Here is a 6,773-nt window from a genome sequence, read left to right as displayed (position 1 = left end):
CACCTTGTGACCATTATTCCTGGTCACTCCTGGTAGTGCTCGGGGGAACAGGGACTCCCCCAGTGCCTGCTGTTCCCCCCTGACTAGTTTGTAGCAGGCCACTAGATCCCCCTCAGCCTTCTCTTGTGGAGGCTGAACAGGTTCAGGTCCCTTAGCCTCTCCTTATAAGGCCTGCCCCCCTCCTCATAAGGTCTGTCCTTCCTAGGACTTGGCTTCATATTAACAGCCACAAGTATAATAAAATCCAACTCTGTTCTGTCTTAGCAGGAATCTTACTGATGTTCTCATTATAGCAATTGCAGAAGTCACAGAATGCCCCAATTTACAGCTTTTACTACCTTCAAGTCACTTTGCATTTGTGCACACACAGTACATGTGCTTCTTCTAGATGGGTATCTATTTTTCAGAGATTATTAAAAAACTGCCCCTAACATTGGTGGGATTTTGTTTTTCAGTTTGGAGACACTATGCTTCAGATATGTGTGCATACCCAGAAGTCTTCAAAAAATGTTTATACAAGATCTGTTCAGAGGAACCTTATATGGATAGAGAAGGGCACAGAGTTCAGAAGTAGAATCCAAGAATTTAGGTCAGGAAGCTGGAATGGAGAGTTTAATCTTACTGGGTTTGGAGACCTAAGCTCACAGTCTGTTTTTCAGTGTTTTAAGTTGAAAACCTTCCACATTTTTTCATAGTTAAATGAGAAAAATTGTTGATAACTTTAAATCTGCTTGTCTATTACCTTTTTCTTCCTTTGCAAAAAAGGTAAAACACAATAGTCAGTAATTTTGTGTAAAGTGGATGAAATAGAACAAATTCTTCTTTAGGTTGAACGCATTGAAGCCTGTTGACTTTCGTGAAGTACAGTCTCATAACTAAAGGCAGATTTGGGCCCTGTAATTTGTATTCTTCTGGGTGACTTCATAGCAATTAATTAAAAAACTATTCTCAGAGCTGTGCTGCTGACCTTGTTTTTGCATGACAAATTTTTATGTTAGCTGAAGTAGTTATTTATTGTTAAGCAAAACAATTGTTTTACTTTTCAGTAATGCTAAGGAGACAAGGATGGGAAAATTGAGCAGGGGTTTCCTAGTTATTCCTCAGGATTTCTCTTTTTAATGGCAGTGGAGACCAGAGGTATTCTCTTACTTGTCAGCACTAATATAAAAGGTCTGGCATGGTTCTTCTGACTTTCAGCTACATTGGTTTGATAGCTCTGTATGCTGTTAGCCTCAGGAAACTGAAATATTTCAAACTGGCCTGGAGGCCATTTGTGGGGTCATGAATACTTCTGCCTGTAATGGCAGGAGTGCTTGCTTCTGTGCTGGCATTAGGAGTCCTCCTGTCCTTCACTGTCAAAGTTGCATCTGTGGTAGGAATTGCCCAGTTGGAATACAGTGGTTCATCTTATCCCCTTCTCAAAGATGCCCTCTGGGGCTGAGAGGTGTCAGGAGAAGAATACTTGATTTAAAATTTGGAGCAAGCAATCTTTGTATGTACAAAGCTTTACGCATTCTTAGTACCTGCCGCACAATGTGATGATTTTCCTTAAGTGGAGAGTCTGCTTTTTATTAAATGTATTGTTTATAAAGTCATTGTAGTTATAATCTATGTTTTGAAACTTGCCTAGTGTGAGGAAGAAAGATAGCACTGACATTTATTTTAATGCTAACAGGTTGCACACTTCATTATTTAACTAGACAATCTCTGGGTGTTATCCAACTTGTAAGGGAAAATAATTTTTCAGTTTTTCCAAAATACAAAACCCTCCAAATCATGTATGGATTCTATAAGGTGGATTCTATAAACGTACAGGTAACTTGGAACCGATTTTCGCATAGGAAGCAAAGTTATTAATGGGGGATTGGTTCCTGAACCAAGGCTCAATACCCTATTTTCATCAAAAATAACCCAGAATTTTGTACTCAGTCAATTATAGATGAGTAACATAGCTACACAAATGTATTTATATTGTAAATACCAGTCATATTGATTTGGAAGGACTTCTTTGAGGTGACTTTGCTGGACTTTTTGAAGGGTTCTTGGCTGGAGTCTTCTCAGGAGTCTTGGCTGCAGGGTTTTTTTGGAGTCTTGTCTGCTTTTTTAAAGAAAGTGTCCAAGGATGTTTGGACAGATGTTCTCCAGGGAGATGGGTGATGCAGCAAACTTGTTCGCTGGTGTGGCATCGCGTCAGATCAAGCGTTGTAAAGTAGAAACTGATGTCAGAAAGTTGAAACAGGACGTCAATTTATAAATGTTGCAAGTGTAAAAAATTGTAACTCAAAACATTGTAAGTCAAGGACTGCCTGTACTGAACTTTTAGCAAATTTACAGCATACCTAAATTTAGTGGCATCTCTTCATTGTTTTATCAATTTCATATATAGCTTTGGCACTAGCAGTCCTTTATCTGTCCACAGATTTGTTCTTAGCAAAGTCAGTATTCACTACCAAATAACAATTTAGCTTCTGGTTCTTGTACTGCATCACAGTTTGCTTTAGCAAAAGTTGTATTCATCACATCTGACAAATTGTTACCTACAAAAGCTCACACTTCTCTGAACCAGTCAGCCTCTAAGGTGCCATCCTGCCTTACCTTCTGCCTGATTTAAGATTAGAGGGGCTAGAGAACATGCTTCAGGGTTCATGACGCTTATGTAGGTGTGGGAGATGCCAGTCCAAGTCTTTTCTCTGATAAATATTTAATTATTTGTACAAAGATGAATAGCTCTACCACAAGAGATTGATAGATCCATTCCAAAATTATCAAGTCACCTGGTTTTTAGCTCATTTGCGTGAGAATGACAGTGTGTGAACTAGAACCTGGGTTTCCTGTATCTGACCAATAGCCATGACCACAACACTAGTCTGGCTATCCTAGGGTGGAATTTTCTCAATGTTCATGAAAAAAAATTGTAATCTCTGAGTCAGAATAGGACTTTTTTGAAAACTTGAGAAAAGTTGTGCAGAGTAGGAGAGCCATTTCCTTCCCAATTCTACTCTCAATACTTGTTGGGTCAGTCTATTTTCAATGATATATGAAAACAAAGAATTCTTTTGCAAAATTTCTAAAAGACAGTTGAATCCTCAGAGATCAGACAGTCGAGACTTGATGGCAACTGTTTCAAATTGCCAAGCAAAGAAACAAACATTTCTTCAAGTGGTTCAGCTTACACTTGTGGCATCATTTGTCTAAATCTTGCATCAATATTTTTAAGTAATGAACAGCCAACTATTCTCATTTAATCAGCAATAATCAAATTGTCATTTTCGAAACTGGTTTATAACTTCTGAGCCAGTTTACCATTTAGCTCTTTAAGGTTTCTGTCATTCTCATGTGCAAAGTAGAATGAAAAGTGGTCTTAGAATCATTTATAACTGAAACACTTGGAGATGCCAACAGTAAAAAGGTTTCAGCCCCAAGTTCGCTGTTCAAAGTGCAAGTAATAGATTTGATCATAATGCTTTTACCAGCCCCAGCCTTCTCTCAGTTTTATGATTCTTTTTGTTACTTCAGCGATATTATTGTGTCTGATGGCAGCTATTTGCAATTGTAGAAAATCAAAAATCTGCTGTTCTGCAGAAAAGACCATATTTGGCACTTCATGATGCTGAGCATCAATATTGTTGTTTGCTTTACAGTACATATAAAATATAAAAGTCCACCCATATTGTTGTAGTTCTCATAATTGGTACTCCATTTATGACTGAGGTCTATGTCATGTCTTTGGCATTTCAGCATGCATAATTTTTGCTTTCGGTCCTCTACTAGCAGCTACTATCCTTTAGTGAGTTACAAATTATCCTCAACACCATATTTATAGTGTTCTCCATCTTCTGAATTTTCCTAATAATAGAGGCTGTTGCAAAACATCTCCCTCAAAATTGTCTCTCCCTGAAGAGAATGTTTTACTCCTCCAAGGTTCACTAGGATGCCTTTTAAAATAACTTATTATTTAAGCTTAATCAGTGTATGAAAGGCATCATACAATGTATTTTCCTGCAGCAGCTGGGGCTTGGACTTAAAAGTCCAAGGGGATCCCTTGCAGTCCTATCTGTATTTGCACTTAATTTAAGGCTCACTAAAAAATCTAAGCAGGTGTTCATTTAACCCATACTTGTCTTCTTTTGTAATATTTTGAGAGCAACTCTATTATTGACATATAATCATCTGGATGCTCTGGGTAAATTTCTAATAAATAAGGAATAGTAGTTTTGTCTGCTGCTCTGTTTGCATCATGGACTGCTGCTGGCCACTGATGTGATTGAACATAAACTCATACAGATGCCATGTTGCAGTGTGTCAGCAGGTCAGCCAAGTACCCCCTCTATCCTTGTAATTCCCGCCTGCCACGACTTGGATCTTAAAGAAATGAAATAAGGAGGAAGTGGTTGTTACAGAAGGAAGTACTCTCAGGAAGTACCACGCTGAATAAAACTTACTTTTTAGTGCTTTTATTCAAAGGCTCTCTGTTGTTAACAGGAAACTCCCCTTGTGGGAGATTGCAGTCCAAAGGGTTAATCTTGGGGTCTCCAGCCTCCTGGCCAGCCCCCGTTCTAGTGCTACAATCAATGGATGCCACACTGCATTTTACTATTTAACCCATTAGTGGCTTGTTACGGCCACCGTTAGTCCCGTCATTGCTGCTAATGAGTCAATTAGCGACTTGTTACAGCCACTGCCTGCAGCTTTCTCCAGCAGAGCCCCTCAGTTGGGGCTTGACTTCCTGATCCTCTGCGTCCCACTCTCCTTGGGGTCCTAGAGTCACCTGAACTCCTCAGGGGTCTGGATAGGAGTCATCCCCCTCTTGCTACTCCTTCGACTCACCGTAGCCTCCCCGATCTTTGATGTCAGCCTTGGCTCCAGCCTGCAGCGAGGCTCCACTTCTCCCTGCACTCACCGCTGTTGCTGAGGACTCAAGGTCAGCCAGGATCTGGGATCCCTCTGATCCTGTGTTGGGTCCCTCTTTCCAGATCCTTCTCTCTGGAGGTTCTTTGTCTCTTGCAGCACCTCTCTCTGCTCTTCACTGTGGTGCCCGAAGGCCTCCCTCCTCCTCTTTCTCTTCTACTTATCCCCCGGAGTCTGGTCGCCATTGGCTCCTTAAGGGCTGGGGCCCACCCTCCTCGTGGGAATTATTTCCAGCTTCCCCCATTCCCTTAGCAACAGGGCCTCGTGGAGACCCTGTTACACAATGAAATAATAGCCATCACATTACAAAGTAAAACTTTTCTTGGGTAAAGTATTGTGGACCATACAAAATTTGAGTGGTGGAGGAGCCTATATTGCAATTTTTGCACTATCATTACCTTTTACTTCCTTCTATTGAATATAGCCACACAATTCTGTGAGGATTTTCACCCAGGACTCCCCCTTTCCTTACATAGTTAGATATGTATTTAAATACAGCAGTAATGCACATGTACATTTTTTTCAGGGTTGACACTCCAATATTCAAATGTAAATCTATCGAGTCAGTTCATAAAATGGTCATTTCTCAGTTTTATTCTGTCCTTTACTGTTGGTATACCAGAGATAAAGTGAGCACTCTTCATTACTGTTGTTTGTGTGTTTGTTTCCTGCTCTGAGCTTCAGTTACTAGCTGTACATAATTTTTGTCCTGATCCTGTATTTATGAATAGTCATGTGAATGATAGCTGCTAAAATTTCATCATGAGAGTTTGATTAACTGACGTTGCAACCTTGCCAAAATAGTCTCTTATTGATAATGGTTCCTCAACAGTACTGTCAAGGTGTCAAAGGTGCTTCCTTGAGCTGTAAAACACCATGATTATATAGACTTGTGCATTTTGAGACTTATCAGGTTAAAAAGTCTTTAATATTAAAACACAGTCAAATAATTTTATGCATAAAGAAACTAGCCTAATCTTGAAAGAATCATGAACAATTAATGGTTTTGTATTCAGGGGGTTTTTGTGCATCTGTTAAATATGTAATTTGTTCCTAAAACTAATAGTTGGCATTGCATAAGTCAACTGTGCTTAATGTGAAGAAAAGTGTTGGGAGTCCTCAAATTGTATAATATCCAAGAGTTCATCCTATTGTGTGTACCAGGATTCCCCTCAGATAGGAGTTTTAAAATGTTAGCTTTTATACAAGTGCAAGTTCTCTTTTGAGTCTTTCCTTCAGCTCATTTTCCACCAGTTTACTTATTCTTTATATCTTACATTGTTTTGTGCCAACGAGCAGTCCACTGTCTTGTGAAATCCATGGGGAAGAATCTAAATTGAGATTTTTTTTTTAGCAAATCTGCCATCACTACAGTGCATCAAATATTTGAAATAGTTGGATGGATTGACAGTCTTAACTCTGGGCAAGTATATACCCACAACTCCAGTGGGAAATGGATTTGGAAATGCCATAGCAATGTATCTAGGAGTTTTAAACTCATTGACAAGTGCCGTGGAAGCCTCTGGCCATGGTTCCCACTCATTTTCTATATGGAGAACATTTGTTAACTTTTTCTGTTTGTAATGGTGTATCAGTGATGGAATATCTAATGTCCTCACCCCTTTTTTTATTTTCAGCTATCTCTGAGTTTATAAGGCAGACAAACTGTACTGCTCCTATCATGGTGTGTGAGGTAACTAAACTGTGGTAACTTTAACCCCTGTTGCAGTTTCCAGTTACAATAGGTTAGGAATGGACACACAGAACAGTTACTTACAGTTACAACTGAAATGCCATGTGTTATTTAGAGAAGCAAAATTATATGGCTCTGAGTGTGTGTGTGTGTGTGTGTGTGTGTGTGTGTG

General features: G+C 39.4%; 1 protein-coding gene across 3 annotated transcripts in view; it reads left to right on the top strand.

Annotated features, from left to right (window-relative positions):
• Nucleotides 1-6,773, top strand: part of NOL4 (nucleolar protein 4) — a 281,954-nt gene that overhangs the window by 142,044 nt on the left and 133,137 nt on the right. The gene's annotated exons all lie outside the window — the stretch shown is intronic.

The sequence above is a fragment of the Crocodylus porosus genome, unplaced genomic scaffold, assembly GCF_001723895.1.
Source record: "Crocodylus porosus isolate Cpor-Errol unplaced genomic scaffold, CroPor_comp1, whole genome shotgun sequence".
NCBI classification, from domain to species: Eukaryota; Metazoa; Chordata; order Crocodylia; family Crocodylidae; genus Crocodylus; species Crocodylus porosus.
The sequence above is the reverse complement of the archived record's forward strand: the minus strand, read 5'-3'. Positions and strand labels throughout refer to the sequence as shown.